Genomic DNA, 27,837 nt, shown 5'->3' on the forward strand with positions numbered 1-27,837 from the left:
AGGAGCAACGTGGAGTAGGAGGAGTAAATATTTATGTATACATCCACTGTGTGTATAACAACTTTCATTGTCCATACAAGAGGTGGTGTGCTGCCCAGTTGACCATAATTCACACAACATTCAACATTGTTTAATACAAGTAAGGCATTTTGGGGTTTCACTACGTAAATACATAAGATAAAAACTGTCTGGGGAATTATTATACATTAAGATTGCAGACGACGTTTAAGTTGACCTTCCAGCTTCTTAAACTTAAGTGTTAATTCTCAGTGCAAAGTTATTGAAGATTTTCTCATGGTTAAGACATCATTTGCACGAGGAAGCGTTAAATGCGAGTGGACATACAGCTCTTGGGGACTGGGGAGGGGTTAATCAGGTTTACTCCAAGGAAGGGAAGAATGGATGGAGTGCCATGGATGAGGAGCCAGACAGCAACAAGTGAAGGTCATGTCAGAAATTACCGTCACCACTCCAGCATTAACACAGATGCCGAGTCTCATAACACAGTTCATTTATTTGTTTCATAAGCCAGTGTTGTCAAACAGCTGCCACACTTGTTTCACTGACAAAAGTGGACATAGCTGATATTACATTATAGTCGCAAGTAACGTCTTTGTACTCAGTGGAAATAAGTCACTCTGTCTGACTTTTTTGGGTTATCCCAGGTTCTCTACACATATGCTGCTATGTATGATAATTCTATGTAACTGTATTTGTGTATACCTGAATAAACTTATTTACTTACTGAAATTTACCAGTGTAGTTGAGGTCTGGTAGGGCGGTACCTACTAGGTACCCAGCGGTCCAGACCTCCACCCATTATGTACCTCGAATCTTCTTTGTCTACCGCCCACAGGAAGGGTATGGGGTACATAATTCAAATTCAGATGTTTATTTCTCTGTACAGCTTACAATGTGTTTTACATATTATAAGATAATTATAAAATAAAGTACTTATTACAAAGAAGGCCACTAGTATGCCTAGGTACTAAACGATAATAATAATGATAATCTTTATTTCTAAAGTACATATACAAGATATACAGTCATATCTGACATCAATGACATATTATTACTATTATACTATATGCTATTATACTATATAGAAAGTCTCTTGTTATCTGGAGTTTACCTGGAGAGAGTTCCGGGGGTCAACGCCCCCGCGGCCCGGTCTGTGACCAGGCCTCCTGGTGGATCAGAGCCTGATCAACCAGGCTGTTACTGTTGGCTGCACGCAAACCAACGTACGAGCCACAGCCCGGCTGGTCAGGAACCGACTTTAGGTGCTTGTCCAGTGCCAGCTTGAAGACTGCCAGGGGTCTGTTGGTAATCCCCCTTATGTATGCTGGGAGGCAGTTGAACAGTCTCGGGCCCCTGACACTTATTGTATGGTCTCTTAACGTGCTAGTGACACCCCTGCTTTTCATTGGGGGGATGTTGCATCGTCTGCCAAGTCTTTTGCTTTCGTAGTGAGTGATTTTCGTGTGCAAGTTCGGTACTAGTCCCTCTAGGATTTTCCAGGTGTATATAATCATGTATCTCTCCCGCCTGCGTTCCAGGGAATACAGAGCATTTTGAGCAGATTAGGTCGCTTTTGTTCCCAAGATGCAACCCATACCAGTCGACTAACACCCAGGTGTTAGTCGACTGATGTGTGAGCACTCAGCTCACACACTGAGGTCCGGAGTTCGAATCTCCTCCGGTACGGCTGGAAAACGTTAGGGACGTGTTTTCCACAAGACACCTGCTGTCCCTGTTCACCCATCAGTGTAAAATGAATACCTGGATGTTAGTCGACTTGTGTGGATCGCATCCTGGGACAAAACCGACCCAATTTGCCCGTGATGCTGTGCATAACAAGCGGCTTTCTATATAGTAATATGTCATTGATATCAGCTAGGCCTGTATACCTTGTACATGTACTTGTAGTAAATAAAGATATTTTATATTATTATTATTATTATTATTATTATTATTATTATTATTATGGGTGAACATGGACAGCAGGTGTCTTAAGGAAACACGTCCTAATCTTTCCACCCATACCGGGACACTAGGTGTCAGGGGCCAGGCAGCACATGACGCCTCAGGAATGGGTGGTAACTAGGTTTAATCCAAGGAAGGAGAGGATAGTTCCAGTCCCTTGGATCAATAAGGCCCCGGCATCAAGGCGCACCTCGTGAAGGTTTGGAAGTGATGGGTTACTGTGATAGTGGTTGAGTCTAGTACCACTGAACACATGTTTGATCACCGGCACCATGTTCATGATAACAGGCACTCAGGTACTCACACGTCACTCACTGTCATTCACCCAGCACTCAGACCACTCATCCTTGTCACTCATCACTGCTTCGGGAACAAACTGACAGACACCTTCCTTGAGGTGAATATTTTGGCCAGCTTTAAAAACTCACATATGAGTAATTATCTGTGTAATTATGTGTTTGCAGCTGCAAGAGAAGCTCGTGGTGTCTTTTCACTAATTTGTTCACAATTTTTTTTCAAAATTTCAAGTGGTTGGAAAACTAACCTCTTTTAATTCATTTAATTGATCTGCCATTGAAGAAAATTATTCCTTTATCCCTTCGGCTCCACATTTTTTCCCAATATTACACACGGTGTCTTCTTATTCCTGTTTCTGGTGAGATACATCACTTTTACACAAATAACCCGCACATAGGAAAGAGGAGCTTAACGACGACGTTTCGGTTCGACTTGGACCATTTACAAAGTCACATCATTTTTATTTAATCTTGTATATAATTTTATGTATCTATTATGTCTTTTCTCTTCCTCCCATCACCCAGCATGAACATCTGTAGTGCTTTCAGACTTTCTTTTTCATAATTCATAATTTTTTTTTAACTCTGATAACCATTTTATTCTTCAAGGCGTGGGAACCACACCACCGCTGGATATTCCAGTCTCGGCCTAATATACATTGTCAACGGTTTGTTTTTCGCATTCCTCTAGCCATATATTTAAAAGCTCTCTTAGAATTCGCCAGAGTAACGTTAGGCTTTCTCACAATTTAGTGTATATGATCTTTAGGCGATAATTTGTTAGCAATAACTCAAGGTCCCTCTCTGACACTTTCAATATTTTGTCAGTCTATATTATTCATGTAGCCTAATTTCACACTCTCCCATTATTACTGTTACATGGCATTTATCTACATCAACTTCCATCACCCAGCTATCGCTCCATTTACTCTATTTAAGACATCCTGTAGAGATTTAGTTTATTTTTTTATTTCTTTCCTTCGGACAATCTGTAAACGTATTTATATAGTTATGTATGCCTTCTGCTTAGTCATTTATATAAATTATAAACAGTATTGAGACAAGTGCAGATCCTTGCTGCACACCGTCTCACATCCCATCAAGGCATTTCTCCTCACATAACTTCGATTTTTTTTTTCCATCCTCGTAGATTTTGAAGTTTCTCATGGGGAACTATCTTAATATTTAGATAAATATAATCTGCCCATCCCTTGTCCTTAAACAATTTCTGTGACTGTCATAATAGATTTGAGAAGCAAGAATTTTCAGTCCAAAAACTGAATTGTTTAAAACACTTATGAGTTAAGGTTGTTCTCCTCCAAGGGTTTTATCCACTCTTTCTAATGGATTTTTTGCAATATTTTTACAACAGCACTTGTTAACGAAATCGACCGATAGTTTATTTTTTTAATAGTGACACAAAGTGTCATTTGAATGCCAATTTTTCTTCCTCGAGTGGATGGCTCAGTTCTTCTGGACATTGTTTTAATACCCACAATCCCACAATGCTATCTCCTTTTTTTTTTTTTTTTTTTTTTTTCTTATATCCAGCAATAATTTATTCACTACTTTAGTTGTCGGTCATGGTTGGTGTTGTTTTAAATATATTTATCAGGGAAAATTGAAAAGCTTCTTGAAACCTGTGTCACAGCTAACATTGTTTTGTCCTTGACTCATCCAGGACAACTTGGTAGATTTTTTAGATTTTGTCACCGAAGTGGCTAGTTTATTGTGCACCTCATATCCATCCTGTGGACGGTAGCGCAAGAGCATATGGATACACAAAAGGCCTAGGAACTAGGCCCCAAAAGGGTTAACAGGTATACATATGGATTTATATCTACAGTTTGTATCTGTGGTAGAACACTTGGCTCTCTTCATCGCTGAAGTGCAGCTGCTGAGACCAGGTGTTCACCCGTTATCAACGATGATGTGTTTGAATGGACTGCAGGTAACTCCTGCCACAGCCATGTTGGTGTGAGATTCCTCAGTTAACAAGACCTCCAGTAGTGGTCACACTGGTGGCCCATGCTAACGATCCAAGCGCATAGAAATATAACTACCTGGTTAGAGCACTGGCCCGATCATTTTAGAACTGCCTTGTCATGATGGGTTTCACTTCTACCTGTTTCATTAGTTTACTATCGTGTTATTATGAATGCTCGAGTCACTATTTTCTTTATTTTAGGCTAGGATAGATGGGTCAGAGTCCTTGGACCCATTATGTGCCACTGTAACATTTGCTTGACTGGCTCAGCATAGCAATATGTTAGTATTACATTAATTAACTGGGGAAAGAGTGTGTTCACAACGCAGGGTCATACAACGCCTAGAGAATAAGTAAGTAAGTAAGTAAGTAAGTTTATTCAGGTAAACACAAATACAGTTACATAGAATTATCATACATAGCAGCATATGTGTAGGGAACCTAGGATAACCCAAAAAAGTCAGACAGAGTGACTTATTTCCATTGGGGTCCTTTTACCTTATTATTATAGTATAAAGGTTATAATATTTTCTTATTATTCTACAATGAAGATAACATCTTATTATCATACTAAAAAGACTATCTGCTACACCAAGGTCATTAAGACTATCTACAATACGATTATTATTATTATTATAATCAAGGAGGAAGCGCTAAACCCAGAGGATTATACAGCGCCTGGGGGGGGGATGTGGAAGGCATTCAGGCTTAATTTGGGGAACTGGAGCACAGATCCAATTCCCTAAATCAAGAGCCCCTCACCAACATCAAGGAACCTTCCCTGAAGGAAGTGAGGTTCGATACATAGAAGGGAAGATCAGAGTCAATTCCTCGGATCAAGTGCTCCTCATCAGCGTCAAGGAACATCAGTGGTTTACAAAACTGGAAAGGTGAAGAATGGGACACTTGTTCAATATACGGGAATCTTCATTACGGAAACGTTTCGCCATTCAGTGGCTTCGTCAGTCCAATACAGAGAGGAACGGCGGAAGACGAGGTATTTGAAACATTTCCACGAAAAAGATTCTCAAGTTTAGTTAAGTTTAATATGTTTATTATGCACCCCATACCCATCCTGTGGGCGGTAGTCAAAAGATTACAGAGGTACATAATTGGTCCAGGGACTGGACTCCAAAGTTTTGATAGCTGAGCAAGTTAGAGGTAATGAACTCACAATTTACAAAGGTAATGAACTCACAATTTACAAAGGTAATGAACTCACAATTTACAAAGGTAATGAACTCACAATTTACAAAGGTAATGAACTCACAATTTACAAAGGTAATGAACTTACAATTTACAAAGGTAATGAACTCACAATTTGCAAAGGTAATGAACTCCAGGTAGGTCTGGTCACAATCATGACAAGTTACAAAGGTATTTACAGATTACAGAGGTACGTAATGGGTCCAGGGACTGGGCCTCCAAAGTTTTGATAGCTGAACTAGGTACAAGGATAATGAACTTATAAGTTACAAAGGTAATGAATCCTGTAAGAATGGTTACTTAGGTTTATACATGGCTACAATCATGAGCAAATTATAGAGTAATGAGCAATTTCACACTTCCACACCCGGTCACAACTGTAGTGAGTTATTGGTGCAAATATTGATTGTTGAGTCTCACACGTGTTTACCTGGAGTTTACCTGGAGAGAGTTTCGGGGGTCAACGCCCCCGCGGCCCGGTCTGTGACCAGGCCTCCTGGTGGATCAGCGCCTGATCAACCAGGCTGTTGCTGCTGGCTGCACGCAAACCAACGTACGAGCCACAGCCCGGCTGATCAGGAACTGACTTTAGGTGCTTGTCCAGTGCCAGCTTGAAGACTGCCAGGGGTCTGTTGGTAATCCCCCTTATGTGTGCTGGGAGGCAGTTGAACAGTCTCGGGCCCCTGACACTTATTGTATGGTCTCTTAACGTGCTAGTGACACCCCTGCTTTTCATTGGGGGGATGGTGCATCGTCTGCCAAGTCTTTTGCTTTCGTAGTGAGTGATTTTCGTGTGCAAGTTCGGTACTAGTCCCTCTAGGATTTTCCAGGTGTATATAATCATGTATCTCTCCCTCCTGCGTTCCAGGGAATACAGGTTTAGAAACCTCAAGCGCTCCCAGTAATTGAGGTGTTTTATCTCCGTTATGCGCGCCGTGAAAGTTCTCTGTACATTTTCTAGGTCGGCAATTTCACCTGCCTTGAAAGGTGCTGTTAGAGTGCAGCAATATTCCAGCCTAGATAGAACAAGTGACCTGAAGAGTGTCATCATGGGCTTGGCCTCCCTAGTTTTGAAGGTTCTCATTATCCATCCTGTCATTTTTCTAGCAGATGCGATTGATACAATGTTATGGTCCTTGAAGGTGAGATCCTCCGACATAATCACTCCCAGGTCTTTGACGTTGGTGTTTCGCTCTATTTTGTGGCCAGAATTTGTTTTGTACTCTGATGAAGATTTAATTTCCTCATGTTTACCATATCTGAGTAATTGAAATTTCTCATCGTTGAACTTCATATTGTTTTCTGCAGCCCACTGAAAGATTTGGTTGATGTCCGCCTGGAGCCTTGCAGTGTCTGCAATGGAAGACACTGTCATGCAGATTCGGGTGTCATCTGCAAAGGAAGACACGGTGCTGTGGCTGACATCCTTGTCTATGTCGGATATGAGGATGAGGAACAAGATGGGAGCTAGTACTGTGCCTTGTGGAACAGAGCTTTTCACCGTAGCTGCCTCGGACTTTACTCTGTTGACGACTACTCTCTGTGTTCTGTTAGTGAGGAAATTATAGATCCATCGACCGACTTTTCCTGTTATTCCTTTAGCGCGCATTTTGTGCGCTATTACGCCATGGTCACACTTGTCGAAGGCTTTTGCAAAGTCTGTATATATTACATCTGCATTCTTTTTGTCTTCTAGTGCATTTAGGACCTTGTCGTAGTGATCCAGTAGTTGAGACAGACAGGAGCGACCTGTTCTAAACCCATGTTGCCCTGGGTTGTGTAACTGATGGGTTTCTAGATGGGTGGTGATCTTGCTTCTTAGGACCCTTTCAAAGATTTTTATGATATGGGATGTTAGTGCTATTGGTCTGTAGTTCTTTGCTGTTGCTTTACTGCCCCCTTTGTGGAGTGGGGCTATGTCTGTTGTTTTTAGTAACTGAGGGACGACCCCCGTGTCCATGCTCCCTCTCCATAGGATGGAAAAGGCTCGTGATAGGGGCTTCTTGCAGTTCTTGATGAACACAGAGTTCCATGAGTCTGGCCCTGGGGCAGAGTGCATGGGCATGTCATTTATCGCCTGTTCGAAGTCATTTGGCGTCAGGATAACATCGGATAGGCTTGTGTTAATCAAATTTTGTGGCTCTCTCATAAAAAATTCATTTTGATCTTCGACTCTCAGTCTGGTTAGCGGCTTGCTAAAAACTGAGTCATATTGGGACTTGAGTAGCTCACTCATTTCCTTGCTGTCATCTGTGTAGGACCCATCTTGTTTAAGTAGGGGCCCAATACTGGACGTTGTTCTCGATTTTGATTTGGCATAGGAGAAGAAATACTTTGGGTTTCTTTCGATTTCATTTATGGCTTTTAGTTCTTCCCGCGATTCCTGACTCCTAAAGGATTCTTTTAGCTTAAGTTCGATGCTTGCTATTTCTCTGACCAGTGTCTCCCTGCGCATTTCAGATATATTGACCTCTTTTAGCCGCTCTGTTATTCTTTTCCGTCGCCTGTAAAGGGAGCGCCTGTCTCTTTCTATTTTACATCTACTCCTCCTTTTTCTTAGAGGAATAAGCCTTGTGCATACATCGAGTGCCACCGAGTTAATCTGTTCTAGGCATAAGTTTGGGTCTGTGTTGCTTAGTATATCTTCCCAGCTTATATCGGTTAGGACTTGGTTTACTTGGTCCCACTTTATGTTTTTGTTATTGAAGTTGAATTTGGTGAATGCTCCCTCGTGACTAGTCTCATTTTGTCGGTCTGGGGCTCCACGCATACATGTCTGAACCTCAATTATGTTGTGATCTGAGTATATTGTTTTTGATATGGTGACATTTCTTATCAGATCATCATTGTTAGTGAAGATGAGGTCTAGTGTATTCTCCAGTCTAGTAGGCTCTATTATTTGCTGGTTTAAATTGAATTTTGTGCAGAGATTTAAAAGCTCGTGTGAGTGTGAGTTTTCATCAGAGCTGCCTCCTGGTGTTATTACTGCAACAATATTATTTGCTATATTCCTCCATTTTAGGTGCCTTAAGTTGAAATCCCCCAGGAGCAAGATGTTGGGTGCAGGAGCTGGAAGATTTTCCAGACAGTGGTCAATTTTTAACAGCTGTTCCTGGAATTGCTGGGATGTTGCATCCGGAGGCTTGTAGACTACCACAATGACTAGGTTTTGGTTCTCGACCTTTACTGCTAAAACTTCCACTACGTCATTTGAGGCATTAAGCAGTTCTGTGCAAACAAGTGACTCTGCAATGTACAGGCCAACCCCCCCCCCCTTTTGCCTGTTCACTCTGTCACATCTGTATAGGTTGTAACCTGGGATCCATATTTCGTTGTCCAAGTGATCCTTTATGTGGGTCTCAGTGAAAGCCGCGAACATTGCCTTTGCCTCTGCAAGCAGTCCACGGATGAAAGGTATTTTGTTGTTTGTTGCTGGCTTTAGACCCTGTATATTTGCAAAGAAGAATGTTATCGGACTGGTGGTATTGTTGGTACTGGGGGGGGATTTTTTTTCCGGCATGTATACCTACCTGGGGTACACCCAGAGAGGGTTTTGGGGGTCAACGCCCCCCTGGCCCGGACTGTGACCAGGCCTCATGGTGGATCAAGGCCTGATCAGCCAGGCTGTTACTATTGCCCGTGTGAGTAATGGCATAGTCTCCATATTTTTTACCATCCACAGTTGGGTTCCTATTACAAATTAGGGCCGAAACACCCAGTTATGGCCTCGATGACGCCGGATTAAATTTTTAATAATATCTTTATTTACTACAGGTACATGTACAAGGTATACAGGCCTAGATGACATCAGTGACAAATTAGGTCAGTTTTGTTCCAGGATGCGACCCACACCAGTCGACTAACATCCAGGTACCCATTTTACTGATGGGTGAACACAGACAGCCAGTGTAAGGAAACACGTAGGATGTTTCCACCCCTTCGCTGGGAATCGAACCCGGACCCCTCACCTTGTGAAGCGAGAACTTTTGCCACCAGGCCACGGGGCACCGTAAATTTCACTATTAACAGACCAGTGCTCACACATTATTTACACTATGGTGTCCCCCTCCTCTGTATCACTTCGCGGCTGCTGCACACCCTCTTTCACACCAAATTTCTAGACGTGTCAAATCAGCATCACATTTTAATACACAATTATTATATTATTCGTATTTACACATGCTTTAAAGATACAAGACATGTAATATTTGATTATTTTATTATAACGTACAATATATGTCAGTATGTTTTAAACTCTAATTCGTACCTACTCTCTGCCTTTTGCTTGAAGCTTACAGTGGGCTGAAGAATCATCTCTTGCCAATGTCCAGCAATAGTCTGCAAGCATTCTTGTGCCCCATTTGCCCTGGTACCATTTTTCCATGGTTGAAATATCTTGGTGAAACCTTTCACCATGTTCGTCACTAACTGCCCCACAGTTCGCTGGAAAAAAGTCTAAATGTGAGTCCAAAAAGTGGATTTTAAGTGACATGTTACATCCCATGTTCTTGTAAGCCTTGATGAGGTTTTCCACCAATTCTTCATAGTTGCCTTCCCTTCTGTTTCCGAGAAATCCCTTCGCCACTAACTTGAATGCTTCCCAAGCAGCTTTCTCCTCCCCATGAAGGTCTGATTCAAAGTCACCATCTTTAAGAAGCTCTCGAATCTGAGGACCATTGAAGACTCCCTCTCTTATCTTAGCGTCGCTCAGTGAGGGGAATTTTGATGTTAAATACTTGAATCCCTGACCGGATTTGTCTATAACTTTTACAAAGTTTATCATGATCTTCAGTTTTATGTGTAGTGGTGGCAGCAAAATTTTGTTTGGTTCAGTGAGAGGTGGATGTTGAACATTTTTCATCCCAGGCTCCAGTGACTGACGAGGTGGCCAGTCTCTCCTGATGTAGTGGGAACCTCTTGCACGGCTGCCCCATTCACATAGAAAGCAGCAGTACTTGGTGTATCCGCCCTGCAAGCCCATCACAAGAGCAACAACCTTTAAGTCACCACAGAGCTGCCATTGATATTCATCATATTTCATGCATTGCACCATATGCTTTACATTCTCTTAGGTTTTTCATATGTGGTGCATAGTCCACAGGAACTGATGGTTTACTATTGCCGTTATGCAGCAAGACAACTTTCAGACTCGTTTTTGATGAATCTATTAACAGCTTCCAGTGACTGGTTTCGTAGTCGATGCCAAGTGCTTCCATCAGACCATTAATATTGTTGCAGGCACTAAATCACCTTCCATTACGAAGAAATCGTTGAACTGCTGCTGACAGTCACGAAATTTTGAAATCTTCACATCAGCTGCTAGGAGCCTAGCAGCTCTGCCTTATTTTTGGGTAGTTGCAGATCCCTGACAAGGTCATGGAGTTTCCTTTTTGTCATGGAATGCGGCCTAGAGGAGTGTGCTTCATCAGAGTTTCGGTCACTCTGTAATCCAGCACTGTCATCCTTCTCTTCTTTCTCCTCACCACTTTCTTTATCTGACTCGAAGGATACCGAAATTGGTGCATCAGGAACAGGCTGACCTTCTCCATGTGAAACTGGGCGAATAGCTGATGGAATGTTTGGATATTGAATGAACCCCCTTTTTTTTCTTTGACAAGCCTTTTTGTACTGGAGGTACCATGCAGAAATAACAATTGTTGGTATGGTCTGTTGGCTCTCGCCATGTCACTGGCACAACAAAGGGTATTCCTTTCCTGTTCGCGTTCAACCATTGGCGAAGGTTAGTAGCATAATTGATGCATCATATGTGTGGAGGCCAGTTCTTATCCTGGTCACCAATCTTGCATCCAAAATATAAGTGATATGCCTTTCTAACCATAGCAGTTATACGGCGCTTCTGTGATGCAAAGGTCACCTCACCACAAATGTAGCAGTTGTCTGCCCTATTCACACAAGTACGAGGCATCTGAAAGAAGAAAATAACAAACAATTAGAAGATAAACAGAAAATTTATTCATTACTTTATCATTATAATACAGAGCATGACAACTAAGCAGAAGTATTTATAACATTCAGTAGGAAAATAAAATTAATATAATATGCCTCACATGCATATCAATAGCTTGCTCAGTGAATATTTATTATAAGTTTAAAAAGTGTTTGGCTAAGAAAATCACCCACCTTTCACCTCAAAATATAAACTTGGACATCACAACCACCTTCTATGACTGCTGGAACAATAATGAAGGTCACTCTCTCTTCTCTTGCTGCTGTCACCTTGTCATAGGACTCCAGTAGTGTTGTGGCACAGGATTTCCCGTCCCTGAATCCATGCTGGATGTCATTGATAAGCACATTCCTTTCTAGGTGCTCCAACACTCTTCTCCGGATAATCTCCATGATTTTACATAATATTCATGTCAGTGACTCTGGTCGGCAGTTTAATGCTTCGTGTCTGTCTCTTTTTTAAAAAACTGGGACTGCATTTTCTGTTTTCCATACCTCAGGTAGTCGCCCTGTTTCGATAGATGTGTTGAAGATTGTTGTTAGTGGTACACATAGCGCCTCTGCTCCCTCTCTCAGGACCCATGGAGAGATGTTATCTGGCCCCATCGCCTTTGAGGTATCTAGCTCGCTTAGCAGCCTCTTCACTTCTTCCTCGGTTGTATGTATTGTGTCCAACACTTGATGGTGTACCCCACCTCTCCGTCTTTCTGGAGTCCCTTCTGTCTCCTCTGTGAACACTTCTTTGAATCTCATGTTGAGCTCCTCGCATACTTCTCAGTCGTTTCTTGTGATCTCTCCTCCTTCCTTCCTCAACCTGATTACCTGGTCTTTGTTTTCCTCCTGATGTGGCTGTACAACAGCTTCGGGTCAGATTTGGCTTTCACTGCTTTGTAATTTTCATATTGTCGTTGGGCTTCCCTTCTTATCTGTGCACATTTATTTCTGGCTCTACAACTGCTCTCATTATTCACCTGGATCCTTTGCCTTCTGTACTTCTTCCATTCTCTAACACACTTGATTTTAGCCTCTCTACACCTTAGGGTGAACCAAGGGCTCATCCTGGCCTTCTCGTTATTTCTGTTGCCCTTGGGTACAAACCTCTCCTCAGCTTCCTTGCATATTGTTGTCACATATTCCACCATCCCATTTACTGACTTCCCTTCCAGTTCTCTGTCTCACTGAACCTTGTGCAGGAAATTCTTCATGCCTGTGTAGTCCCCTCTCTTGTAGTTTGGCTTCATTCGTCCCGTTTTTTCTGCTTCCCTCTCCACTTGTAACTCTACTCTGTATTCGAAGCTCAGAACCATGTGGTCACTGGCCCCGAGGGGTCTTTCATATGTGATGTCCTCAATATCTGCACTACTCAAGGTGAATACTAGGTCCAGTCTTGCTGGTTCGTCCTCTCTCTCTCTCTCTGGTAGTGTCCCTTACGTGTTGGTACATGAGGTTTTCCAGTACCACCTCCATCATCTTAGCCCTCCACGTTTCTGGGCCCCCATGTGGCTCCAGGTTCTCCCAGTAAATTTCTTTGTGATTGAAGTCACCCACACTCAGCAGCTTTGCCCTGCTTGCACGAGCCCTTCTGGCCACTTCAGCCAGTGTGTCAACCATTGCTTTGTTACTCTCATCACACTCTTGCCTTGGCCTGCTGCTTTTCTGTGGTGGGTTATACATCACTGCAATTACCACCTTGGGACCTACAAACTGAAGTGTTCCTATTATGTAGTCTTTTGCTTCACCACTGTCTCCTCTCTCGAACTTATCAAAATCACATTGGTGTTTGATGAGCAGTGCCACTCCTCCACCCCCTCTGTGCCCTCTATCTTTCCTCAGGGTCTGATATCCCTTTGGAAAAATGGCATCTGTTATCATTCCTGTGAGCTTGGTTTCTGTGAGAGCTATGATGTCCAGTGATGCCTCTTTGACTCTTTCAAGCCACTCCTCCCACTTATTCGTTATTCCATCAGTGTTGGTGTACCATACCTTCAGTTTCCTCTCCAACATTATGTTCTAGGGGATCTGTGGGGGTGGGGGACTTGGCAGTGTGCTGTGGGATTCTACAGCATAGTGTGGGATGGGGGCTGTGTGGATTGTGGTTTGTGTTGGGATAGCATGTTTGGCTGTGGGGTTCTGAGGGTGCTTCTGTGTGTACTTGTGCTTGTTGTTCTGCCCAGCTCTGGTTGTCCTCTGTTGACTCTGTCCTTGTCTCTCTTCCTAGCCCCTTTCGTTTCTGTGATTTATCCCTCAGCTGCTGTCATTCTGTTCTTGTTCTGTCGCGGTCTAGAAACACCCTCTTGTTTGTTAATGATTTCTTCAGCTGTGATTTCTCTTGCAGGACCTTCTTCCGCACCATTTCTATCTTGAAAATAAGCTTGACCAGTTGATTTCTCTCCTTCAAGTATCCTCCTATTCTCTGAAAATTTACTATCTCAGTCATGTCCTCCTTGCCTATTTCTTTGATGATGTTTTCAATCTCCTGTATTTTTTTCTGCTGTCTTTCATTAGGTGTCCTTCCTTAGCTCTCCTGAAGCCCATGAATAAACACTGACTTCTCCCATTCTTCCTCCTATTGACTTTCCCTCTGTCTCTGGTTCTCGTTTGTACATAGCCATTGTCTCTCTTTTTTTTCCTGTAACTCTCGGTCTCATGGTCGTGCCTCTGCACAGGACCTGTCACCTTCTCTACCTTCTCCCCCTCACTTACTGCTATCCCTTCTAAAAACTCTCCCCCTACATTCCTCGGCCTTGCTTGGTGGACTGATAGGGCCTTAGCATATGTCTTGTTTCCTTCCTTTCCATTGGACTCCTCATTTAATAGGGGTGTACCTGCTTCAGATGCTGTGTCTCCTCTAGGCAATAGCCCTGTAATTCGCTTCAGCATATTTACCTCATATTCTAGGGCCCATATCCTGGCTTCAGCTTGTGACTCCCATTTCTTCTTCTCTGCCTCCATCCTCTTCTCCATTTTCACAGGAAGCTCACCTAGTTTGCTCTTCCACGCTTGTTCCATCCTTTTACATTGCTCTTCCATCCATTCTTCCTTCGAGTGGGGATCTGTAACAAGTGGCGTTCCACAGGGATCAGTCTTGGGCCCGTTGTTATTTATAATATATATCAATGATCTTGATGAGGGAATTACTAGTGATATGAGCAAATTCGCCGATGACACAAAGATAGGTAGGATAATTGATTCAAACGTAGATGTTAGGGAACTTCAGGAGGATTTAAACAAACTCTATTCTTGGTCAGAAAAGTGGCAGATGCAGTTCAATGTAGATAAATGCAAGGTTCTGAAGCTTGGGAGTGCCCATAACCCTAGTACTTATAAATTAAATGATGTAGAACTTAGCCATACAGATTGCGAAAAGGACTTGGGGGTTATGGTGAGCAGCAACCTTAAACCAAGACAGCAATGCCTAAGCGTACGTAATAAGGCAAATAGATTACTGGGATTTATATCAAGAAGTGTAAGCAACAGAAGTCCAGAGGTTATACTGCAGCTTTATACATCATTAGTAAGGCCTCACCTTGATTATGCAGCTCAGTTCTGGTCTCCGTATTACAAAATGGACATAAATTCGTTAGAAAACATTCAGCGTAGGATGACTAAATTAATACATAGCATTAGAAATCTTCCTTATGAAGAAAGATTGAAGACTCTTAAGTTACATTCACTTGTTAGACGAAGAATGAGGGGAGACCTGATCGAAGTGTATAAGTGGAAGATAGGTATTAATAAAGGGGATATTAATAAGGTCTTGAGGATGTCTCTCCAAGAGAGAACGCGCAGTAATGGATTTAAATTAGATAAGTTTAGATTTAGAAAGGACATAGGAAAGTATTGGTTTGGAAATAGGGTAGTTGATGAGTGGAACAGTCTACCTAGTTGGGTTATTGAGGCTGGGACTTTGGGTAGTTTCAAATCTAGGTTGGATAAGTACATGAGTGGGAGGGGTTGGATTTGAGTGGGACTTTCACATCAGAGCTTATTTCTTGGGTGGCATTGAAAATTGGGTTGGGCAAATGTTTTGTTAGTGGGATGAATTGTAAAGGACCTGCCTAGTATGGGCCAGCAGGCCTCCTGCAGTGTTCCTCCTTTCTTATGTTCTTATGTTCTTATGTAATCCCCTTTATGTATGCTTGGAGGCAGTTGAACATTCTTGGGCCCTGGACACTTATTGTGTTGTCTCTCAATGTATTCATGGCACCCCTGCTTTTCATCGGGGGAATGTTGCATCTCCTGCTAAGTCTTTTGCTTTCATAGGGAGTGATTTTCGTGTGTTGGTTTGGTATGGTAGGGTTATTATTGAAAGAATTAAGCCATGGATTTTTTATGAGAGCGCCACAGAATTTGGTAAACACAAGCCTATCTGATGTTATCCTGATGCCAAATGACTTCGAACAGACGATAAATGACATGCCCATGCACTCTGCCCCAGGGCCAGACTCATGGAACTGTGTTCATCAAGAACTGCAAGAAGCCCCTATCACGTGCTTTTAACATCCTATGGAGAGGAAGCATGGACACTGGGGTCGTCCTACAGTTACTAAAAACAACAAACATGGCCCCACTCCACGAAGGGGGGCAGTAAACCAATAGCAAAGAACTACAGACCAATAGCACTAACATCCCATATCATAAAAATCTTTGAAAGGGTCCTAAGAAGCAAGATTGCCACCCATTTTGATACCCATCAATTACACAACCCAGGGCAACATGGGTTTAGAGCAGGTCGCTCCTGTCTCTCCCAACTAGTGAATCACTATGACAAGGTCCTAGATGCACTAGAAGACAAAAAGAATGCAAATGTAATATACACAGACACAGACTTTGCAAAAGCCTTCGACAAGTCTGACCATGGCGTAATAGTACACAAAATACGTGCTAAAGGAATAACAGGAAAACTTGGTAGATGGATCTATAATTTCCTCACAAACAGAACACAAAGAATAGTAGGCAACAGAGTAAAGTCTGAGGCGGCTATGGTGAAAAGCTCTGTTCCACAAGGCACAGTACTCGCTCCTGTCTTGTTTTTTAACCTCATATCTGACATAGACAAGGATGTCAGCCACAGGGCCGTGTCTTCCTTTGCAGATGACACCCGAATCTGCATGACAGTGTCTTCCATTGCAGACACTGCAAGACTCCAGGCAGACATCAACCAAATCTTTCAGTGGGCTGCAGAAAACAATGTGAAGTTCAACGATGAGAAATTTCAATTGCTCCGATATGGTAAACATGAGGAAATTAAAACTTCATCAGAGTACAAAACAAATTCCAGCCACAAAATAGAGTGAAAAACTAACGTCAAAGACCTGGGAGTGATCATGTCGGAGGATCTCGCCTTCAAGGACCATAACATTGTATCAATCGCATCTGCTAGAAAAATGACAGGATGGATAATGAGAATCTTCAAAACTAGGGATGCCAAGCCCATGATGACACTCTTCAGGTCGCTTGTTCTATCTTGGCTGGAATATTGTTGCACACTAACAGCACCTTTCAAGGCAGGTGAAATTGCTGACCTAGAAAATGTACAGAGAACCTTCATGGCATGCATAATTGAGATAAAACATCTCAATTACTGGGAGCACTTGAAGTTCCTGAGCCTGTACTCCCTGGAATGCAGGCGGGAGAGATACATGATTATATACACCTGGAGGGACTAGTACCAAACTTGCTCACTATGAAATCAAAAGACCTGGCAGACAATGCAACATCCCTGCAATGAAAATCAGGGGTGTCACTAGCACGTTACGAGACAACACAATAAGTGTCAGTGGCCTGAGACTGTTCAACTGCCTCCCAGCATACATAAGGGGGATTACCAATAGACCCCTGGCTGTCTTCAAGCAGGCACTGGACAAGCACCTAAAGTAGGTACCTGACCAGCCAAGCTGTGGCTCGTACATTGGATTGTGAGCAGCCAGCAGTAACAGCCTGGTTGATTAGACCCTGATCCACCATGAGGCCTGGTCACAGACTGGGCCGTGGGGGCATTGACCCCCTTAACTTTCTCCAGGTAATCCCCAAATTGAAATCCTAAATTAAGCCACCCCCAGAGATTGAAATCTTGCCTTAAGCCAACCTCTTTACCCCCTATCTAAATATTGTTCACTGATATGCTTCACTTTGAACACTTAGTCTACACTTCCCTTACTCTTCCAAAAGCCTGCTTGTTCATCTGCGAACCTGCTCTCCGCCTTACTCTTAATGCCGGATTTCAATCTGGGGATGGCTTAATGAAAGATTTCAATCTGGGGATGGCTTAATGGAAGTTTTCAATCTGGGGATGGCTTAGTGAAAGATTTCAATCTGGGGATGGCTTAATGAAAGATTTCAATCTGGGGATGGCTTAATGAAAGATTTTAATCTGGGGATGGCTTAATGAGATATTTCAATCTGGGGATGGCTTAATGAAAGATTTTAATCTGGGGATGGCTTAATGAAAGATTTTAATCTGGGGATGGCTTAATGAAAGATTTTAATCTGGGGATGGCTTAATGAAAGATTTTAATCTGGCAATGGCTTAATGAAAGATTTTAATCTGGGGATGGCTTAATGCAGGATCTCAGTCTGTGGGAGTGGCTTAAAAATCATAAAATGTTGAAAAAATTAGGAAATTGCTTAAAATTAAAACGTGATTTTCGTTTTGAATATGAAATTTCCCAAACTATCATGCTTCCATGGTTACTGGTTAATATAATACAGTGACTATTGACCATTTATTGATAATAAAGTACAGTATTTGCATTTTTTTAGCTCCATTAGCTAGTCTCTACCCCATGGCTGCACCACTTCCCAAATCACTTGTATAAATTCAAGCACTTGCTCTACTCCTCAGGATGCCAGCCCATGACAAGAGCCACATGCCACTCTTGCAGAGAGTTTCAAGAGGACCATTCAGCAGACAGAAGAAACAGGAGAAACCTGAAACTTGTGAGTATTTTTCAGTTTTCTTTGTCTGGGTTCACATTCTTGCTGGCTGATAATGTATTGGGCCTTAAAAGCTGAGATACAGTGGAAACCCGGTTTTCGTCTTTAATCCGTTCCAGAAGGTCAGCTGAAAACCGATTTGTACAAAAACTGAAGTAATATTTCCCATGAGAAATTAATCCATTCCAGACACCCAAAAATATTAACAAAAAGTACATTTTATAGAGAATAACTATAGCTTTATATACAGAAAACAATGAGAAATAAATATAAAGCACTGATAAGAACATAGGAAAGAAGGAACACTGCAACAGGCCTACTGACCCATGCGAAGCAGGTCCATGCCACCCCCCCGGCCTATAACAATGACCACCTAGTCAGGTCACTTCCACTTAAGGAAGGAGCACAGCACCAGACCTGGTAGCCCAAGCTAATCAGGTCCAACTCACACCCACCCACACCCAGTATGTAATTATCCAACCTATTTTTAAAACTACACAATGTCTTAGCGTCTATGACGGTACTCGGGAGTTTGTTCTACTCATCCACAACTCTATTACCAAACCAATGATTTCCTATATCCTTCCTGAATCTGAACTTTTCCAACTTGAAGCCATTGCTGCAAGTCCTATCTTCGCTGGATATTTTCAGCAAGCTATTTACATCCCCTTTATTTATTCCTGTTTTCCATTTATGCACCTCAATCATATCCCCCCTAATTCTATGCCTTTCTAGAGAGTGCAGGTTCAGGGTCCTCAGTCTATCCTCATAGGGAAGATTTCTGATACATGGGAGCAACTTTGTCATCCTCCTCTGTATGTTTTCCAGTGCATTTATATCCATTTTGTAATATGGTGACCAGAACTGTGCAGCATAATCTAAATGAGGCCTAGCCAAGGATATACAGTGGACCCCCGGTTAACGATATTTTTTCATTCCAGAAGTATGTTCAGGTGCCAGTACTGACCGAATTTGTTCCCATAAGGAATATTGTGAAGTAGATTAGTCCATTTCAGACCCCCAAACATACACGTACAAACGCACTTACATAATTGGTCGCATTGGGAGGTGATCGTTATGCGGGGGTCCACTGTATAGAGTTGAAGAACAACCTGAGGACTTCTATTATTTATATTTCTTGATATGAAACCATACCATGGGCGGGGATAGAACCCGCGATCAGAGAGTCTCAAAACTCCAGACCGTCGCGTTAGCCACTGGACCAACCTGCCACAATAAGATTCGTCCAACTAGGTATATTTCTACACCATAGGAAGGTTAGCATAGGCACCACTGTGACCACAAATGCAAGTTTTTACAGACAAATCTCCAACTAGCGTGGCTGTGACGAACTCTAGCTCAAGTCCGCTTAAAGCCATCAACATGACTCATGAAATCATAATGACACGATTGCAAACAAATCATACTACGGGGGATGGGGGGTCAGAGAGTCTCAAAATTCCAGACCGTCGTATTAGCCACGGATTCTGTTAGCTTTATTGCGAACACTTATGCACTGTTGTCTTGGTTTAGGATTACTGCTAACCAGAACTCCTAAATCCTTTTTGCAATTAGTAGTATTAAGATCTACACTACTCAGTTTATAAGTGGCATGGTTATTGTCCTGTCCAACATTTAGCACTTTGCATTTGTCCATATTAAACTGCATCTGCCACTTCTCCGACCACAGCATCAGTCTATTCAAATCATCCTGGAGTGCACTAATGTCCTCAATAGAATGAATTGGACATTTAAATCACTTCTACCTTCATTAAAGACTCTTGTTGGGGTATGGAATCAGCAAGGAGGGGAGAGGGAGGAGAGGTTATTTCTACCACCATCACTACCACCCTCTACCACCATCACTACCTCCCTCTACCACCATCACTACCACCATCACTACCACCCTCTACCACCATCACTACCACCCTCTACCATCATCACTACCACCCTCTACCACCATCACTACCACCCTCTACCACCATCACTACCACCCTCTACCACCATCACTACCACCCTCTACCACCATCACTACCACCCTCTACCACCATCACTACCACCCTCTACCACCATCACTACCACCCTCTACCACCATCACTACCACCCTCTACCACCATCACTACCACCCTCTACTGCCATCACTACCACCCTCTACTGCCATCACTACCACCCTCTACTGCCATCACTACCACCCTCTACTGCCATCACTACCACCCTCTACCGCCATCACTACCACCCTCTACCACCATCACTACCACCCTCTACCACCATCACTACCACCCTCTACCACCATCACTACCACCCTCTACCACCATCACTACCACCCTCTACCACCATCACTACCACCCTCTACCACCATCACTACCACCTTCTACCACTATCACTACCACCCTCTACCACCATCACTCCAAAACAACAGATATTAATGCCAGGAAAAAAAAAAAACCTCCCATACCACCAATACCACCAATCCGACGACATTCATATTTGCAAATATACAGGGTCTAAAGCCAGCAACGAATAACAAAATACCTTTCATCCATGGACTGCTCACGGAGTCAAATGCAATGTTCTCAGTTTTCACAAAGACCCACATAAAGGATCACTTGGATAACGAAATATGGATCCCAGGTTACAACCTATACAGATGTGACAGAGTGAACAGGCAAAAGGAGGGGGGTTGGCCTTTATATCAGAGTCACTTATATGCTCAGAACTACTAAATGCCTCACATGATGTAGTTGAAATTTTAGCAGTAAAGATTGAGACCCAAAACCTGGTCATTGTGGTTGTATACAAGCCTCCAGATGCAACGTCCCAACAATTCCAGGAACAGCTTTTGAAAATTGACCACTGTCTGGAAAATCTTCCAGCTCCTGCCCCCAACATCTTGCTCCTGGGGGATTTCAACCTAAGGCACCTAAAATGGAGGAATATAGGAAATAATGTGGTGGCAGAGATAACACCAGGAGGCAGCTCAGATGAAAATTCACACACACATGAGCTTCTAAATCTCTGCATCAAATTCACCTTAAACCAGCAAATAATAGACCCTATAAGATTGGAGAATATGTTGGACCTCATCTTCACTAACAGTGATGATCTGATACAAAATGTCATCATATCAAAAACAATTTACTCAGATCACAACATAATAGAGGTCCAGACATGTATGCGGGGAGCCCCAGGCTGACGAAATATGATCAGTCACGAGGGAGCCTTCACCAAACTCAGCTTCAGTAACAAAAACATAAGGTGAGACCAAGTAAACCAAGTCCTAAATGATATAAACTGGGTAGATAGACTAAGCAACACGGATCCTACCCTATGTCTAGAACAGATTAACTCTGTGGCACTTGGGGTGTTGACCCCCGGAACTCTCTCCAGGTATTCCAGGTATCACTGCCACCTTCTATGAGTAACAAAGGCAGAGTCACAAAACGAAAACCGGGGTTCCACTGTATATACTTCAATGATATTCTTGACGTGCCTGTTTAAGCATTGCCAGAGTTTAAATATACGAGTTAGTGATAGGCTGCAAGCACTAAAGTTGCCCATGATGACCAGTTGGAAGAAAAGAGGAGACATGATAATCACATATAGGGCCTATTACAAAAAAGTAATTTTTAAAAGAAGAAGATAAGATTTACTCCTTTTGTAATAAAGAGTTCGGGATACATAAATACACACATTAAAATAAATTAATCTTTAATATATAAAAATCAACTATCTTTGGTCTAGAGGTATTTGAACTATGATATATGATATGTACATGTTACTATAATAAATTATAATTAGCATCTAACTAAAATAATAAATAATTATTCGTGACCCTACACAGGGTACAACTCTCTTGACACTACTGTCACTATATATATATATCTATATGCTAAAATAATAAATTATAAATAACATTTGTATAATAAATTACAATCAACTGCTTCTCACGACACTTATCCGGTCGAGGCCAGTCACATGACACTATTCAGTGTACACTACAACCAGGCCATCTTCAGTGTCCCACGACACCCTTTTCATCTCAGTGTTCCACTACGGTCCTGTGCATATCTCAGTGTTCCACTCCATCATACGTTCCTAAGTGTCACACTACGGTCCTGGCCCAGTTCAGTGTAACACTCCAACCTTTTCTTCATGTAATGTCCCACTAAACAGCATCTGATGATTCCGGCCCACAGTTGATCAGCGTAGACGGTGAGTCCACAGACATCACCGGTAGTCCAGTAAATCCTCTCCAAAGCCGGTTGACACACCGCTAGCCGAACACCATGCTGCAAGCTCACTGAATGCGGCCGTCAAGTAACTGAGGCCAACAGACTCAGTGAGCTGCGGTGAGCGGTTCTTCTAACGCCAGTAGATAGGTACGATTAGGTGTTCAGGTACCTACTGCTTAGATGTGTACCCTGAGGAGTTCAGGTACTTAATGTTTCTAAAGCCAGTAGACTGTACCCTTAGGTGTTCAGGTACCTACTGCTTAGGTGCGTATCCTGAGGCGCTCAGGTACATACTGTTACTAAAGCCAGTAGACTGTACCCTTAGGTGGTCAGGTACCTACTGCTTAGATGTGCACCGTGAGGCACTCAGGAACTTACTGCTCTAAGGCCGGCTCAGCAGTCCCCACATTGGGTTTGATGACGTACCCAGTGGTACTGCCGGCCGGCAGGTTAACTATTTAACCGCTAGTTTGGCAGGGGGCCGCAACAGTGTTGCACCATCTGCCGAGTCTATCACTTTCGTAGGGAGTAATTTTCATGTGCAAGTTTGGTACTAGTCCCTCTAGGGTTTTCCAGGTGTATATAATCATGTATCTCTCCCTCCTGTGTTCTAGGGAGTACAGGTTTAGGAACTTCAAGTGTTCCCAGTAATTGAGGTGATTTATCGCAGTTATGCGTGCTCTGAAGGTTCTCTGTACATTTTCTAGGTCAGCAATTTCACCTGCCTTGAAAGGTGCTGTTAGTGTGCAGCAATATTCGTCTAGACAGAACAAATGACTTGAAGAGTGTCATCATGGGCTTGGCGTCCCTGGTTTTCAAAGGTTCTCATTATCCATCCTGTCATTTTTCTAGCAGATGTGATTGATACAATATTATGATCCTTGAAGGTGAGATCCTCTGACATGATCAACCCAGGTATTTAACATTAGTTTTTTGCTCTTTTGTGTGGTTGGAATTTGTTTTATACCTCGATTAAGTTTTAATTTCCTCACGTTTTCCATATCGGAGTAATTGAAATTTCTCATCATTGAACTTCATATTGTTTTCTGCAGCCCAGTTAAAGACTTGGTTGATGTCCACCTGGAGTCTTGCAATGTCTTCAATGGAGGACATTGTCGTGCAAATTTGGATGTCATCTGCAAAGGAAAATACGGCGCTGTGGCTTATAATCCTGTCTATTTCCAATATGAGGATGAGGAATAAAATGGAGGCGTGTACTGTGCCTTGTGGAATAGAGCTTTTCACCAAAGCCGCTTCAGACTACTCTGTTCACTACTACTCTTTGTGTTCTATTTGTTAGAAAATTATAGATCCATCTACCAGCTTTTCTTGTTATTCCTTTATCACACATTTTGTGCACTGTTACACCATGGTCACACATGTCAAAGGCTTTTGCAAAGTCTGTGTATATTACATCTGCATTCTGTTTGTCTTCTTGAGCATCCAGGACCTTGTCATAGTGGTCCAGTAGTTGGGACAGACAGGAGTGACCTACTCTAAACCCATGCTGCCCTGGGTTGTGTAACTGATGGGTATCTAGATGGGTGGTGATCTTGCTTCTTAGAACCCTTTCAAAGATTTTTATGATATGGGATGTTAGCACTATCAGTCTGTAGTTTTTTGCTTTTGCTTTACTGTCCCCTTGTAGAGTGGGTCTATGTCTGTTGTTTTTAGTAACTGTGGGACAACCCCAGTGTCCAAGCTCCCTCTCCACAGGATGTTAAAAGCATGCAGTTCTTGATGAACACAGAGTTCCATGAGTCTGGGCCTTGGGCAGAGTGTATAGGCATATCATATACAGTGGACCCCCGCATAACGATTACCTCCAAATGCGACCAATTATGTAAGTGTATTTATGTAAGTGCGTTTGTACGTGTATGTTTGGGGGTCTGAAATGGACTAATCTACTTCACAATATTTCTTATGGGAACAAATTCGGTCAGTACTGGCACCTGAACATACTTCTGGAGTGAAAAAATATCGTTAACCGGGGGTCCACTGTATTGCCTGGTCGAAGTCATTTGGCATCAGGATAATATCAGATAGGTGTGTGTGTCTACCAAATTCTGTCTCTCTCTCGTAAAAAATTAATTTAGTTCTTCTACTCTGTCTGGTTAGTGGCTCGCTAAAAACTGAGTCATATTGGGACTTGAGTAGCTCACTCATTTCCTTGCTGTCATCTGTGTAGGACCCATCTGTTTAAGTAGGAGCCCAATACTGGATGTTGCTCTAGACTTTGATTTGGCATAAGAAAAGAAATACCTTGGGTTTCTTTCAGTTTCATTTATGGCTTTTAGTTCTCGCATTTCCTGACTGCTGTAAGATTCCTTTAGCCCATTGAAAGATTTGGTTGATGTCCACCTGGAGCCTTACAGTGTCTGCAATGGAAGACACTGTCATGCAGATTTGGGTGTCATCTGCAAAGGAAGACACGGTGCTGTGGCTTACACCCCCTCATATCTAACATAGACAAGGATGTCAGCCACAGCACCGTGTCTTCCTTTGCAGATGACACCCAAATCTGCATGAGTGTCTTCCGTTGCAGACACTGCAAGGCTCCAGGCGGACATCAACCAAATCTTTCAATGGGCTGCAGAAAACAATATGAAGTTCAACGATGAGAAATTTCAGTTACCCCAATATGGAAAACTTGAGGAAATTAAAACTTCATCAGATTATAAAACAAATTCCTACCACACAATAGAGCGAAAAACTAATGTCAAAGACCTGGGAGTGATCATGTCGGAGGATCTCACCTTTAAGGACGATAACATTGTATCAATCGCATCTGCTAGAAAAATGAAAGGATGGATAATGAGAACCTTCAAAACTAGGGATGCCAAGCCCATGATGACACTCTTCAGGTTGTTTGTTCTTTCTAGGTTGGAATATTGCCGCACACTAACAGCACCTTTCAAGGCAGGTGAAATTGCTGACCTAGAAAATGTACAGAGAACCTTCACGGCACTTATAACTGAGATAAAACACCTCAGTTACTGGGAGCGCTTGAAGTTCCTGAACCTGTAATCCCTGGAACACAGGCGGGAGAGATACACAATTATATACACCTTGAAAATCCTAGAAGGACTAGTACCAAACTTGCACACATAAATTACTCCCTACGAAAGCCAAAGACTCGCCAGACGATGCAACATCCCCCCAATGAAACGCAGGGGTCTCACTAATAGACCCCTGGCTGTCTCCAAGCAGGCACTGGACAAGCACCTAAAGTCGGTACCTGACCAGCCAGGCTGTGGTTCGTACATTGGACTGTGTGCAGTAACAGCCTGTTTGATCAGGCACTGATCCACCATGAGGCCTGGTCACAGACCGGGCCACAGGGGCGTTGACCCCCAGAACTCTCTCCAGGTAAACTCCAGGTTAGTTTGATGTTTGCTATTTCTCTGACCAGTCTCTCCCTACGTATTGCAGATATATTGGCCTCTTGTAGCCACTTTGTTATTCTTTGCCTTCGCCTGTATAGGGAGTGCCTTTCTCTTTCTAGTTTACATCATCTCCTTTTCCTTAAGGGAATATGCCTTGAGCATGCCTCAAGTGCCACAGAGTTAATTTGTTCCAGACATAGGGTAAGATCTGTGTTGTTTAGTCTATCTTCCCAGTTTATATCATTTAGGACTTGGTGCAAAAGGGGAATGAATTACAAGAGGATGTAGTATGTGCTACAGCTATTAGAAATTTAAAAAAAAATACAGTGGAACCTCAGTTTATGTTTGCCCTGGTTTTTGTTGAATTTGGTTTTTGATGACTTTTTTCGTCAGAATATTGTCCCAGTTTTCGTCCATCACCTCAGTTTTTGTCCGCTGCACAGAATGTGTCTGTCTGCCCACGCTCACACAAAGCATCCTACTCATGCATTCTGAGTCAATCTGGCTTTGTTTCTCATCAAGTGAACATTACCCTGCGCATTCATACGAAACATTTCGTAATAATCCATTGTTTTTTTATTTGAGTGCAACTGCTAAATAAGCCAGCATGGGGCCAAAGAAAGTTCCAAGTGCCAGCCCTTTGATAAAGAAGGCGAGAAACATGATAGAATTCAATCACTACCACCCTCTACAAAGGTAGAGGGTGGTAGTGATGGTGGTAGACGTTGGTAGTGATGGTGGTAGAGGGTGGTAGTGATGGTGGTAGAGGGTGGTAGTGATGGTGGTAGAGGGTGGTAGTGATGGTGGTAGTGGTTGTGATGGTGGTAGAGGGTGGTAGAGATAACCTCTCCTCCCTCTCCCCTCCTCGCCATCTTCCATACGCCAACAAGAGTTTTCAATAAAGGTAAAAATGATGTTAAATGTTCATTTATCCATTTCATTAGTCCTTTATATTTATTTCTCATTGTTTTGTGTATGTAAAATTATAGTTATTGTCTGGAACGGATTAATTGGATTTGCATTATTTCTTATGGGAAAAATTGCTTCAGTTTTCATTGAATTCGGTTTTTGTCAGACTCTCTGGAACGAATTAAAGATGAAAACCGAGTTCCCACTGTATATGATGAATAAGTTATTGAAGACAGGACACCATGAATATAGCTCTGCTCCTATAGATACAAATACCTAGATACTGTAATTACAAATAGATAATTACATAGACCACTGCAACAGCTATCGAAATACTGTACAGTTCAACCTTGGTATAATGGACTATTAGGAAAAAGAGGGTGTCTACTTAAACAAAAATCTGTTGTATTAACATGCCCAGTGCAGCAGACTAGGTCCATTCCATAGAGGTCTGTTACACCAAGATTTTACTGTTTAAAAACAGAAATCTTCACTTGTTGATCTTTATTTACAGTTATTATAATTTGAGTCTGACTACTCCATGTTTTATTTACTATCTCTACTAATTACAGTATACTTCAGTTAAAGCAAACTTAAAAATAATAAAACTCACTAATTTCTCCAGATGTGGTAAACATAGAAGATAATTCAACAGATCTCACTAGAGCAAGAGCGCCTTATGAACGAAGTGTGTCTGTCAGGGAACGCTATGACAGGTATGTATCGTGTGTTTCTTTGGTTTTAGCTTTATTATACATTAGTCATGTAGTCATTGATGACATACTGTATTACTTAACTTCCCTTGATTGTATATCACAAATTGTTTTTAATAATAATTGTACATTCATAGAAAATACTTAACTGGGATAAATGGTTTTGAAAACTGACATCTTGAAGAATTGAGACACTTATGCGACATATGGGAATCTTTA

The 27,837-nt window shown here is 42.3% G+C and overlaps 1 long non-coding RNA gene across 1 annotated transcript; it reads left to right on the forward strand.

The window, feature by feature from the left end:
• Window positions 1-27,761, forward strand: LOC138851818 (uncharacterized). Its single transcript, XR_011391423.1, has 3 exons — window positions 1-139; window positions 18,287-18,381; window positions 27,531-27,761. It is a non-coding gene; the product is annotated as an uncharacterized lncRNA (long non-coding RNA).
• Window positions 27,762-27,837: the final 76 nt, after the last annotated feature.

This window comes from Cherax quadricarinatus, unplaced genomic scaffold, assembly GCF_038502225.1.
Source record: "Cherax quadricarinatus isolate ZL_2023a unplaced genomic scaffold, ASM3850222v1 Contig2256, whole genome shotgun sequence".
In the NCBI taxonomy this organism is placed as follows: domain Eukaryota; kingdom Metazoa; phylum Arthropoda; class Malacostraca; order Decapoda; family Parastacidae; genus Cherax; species Cherax quadricarinatus.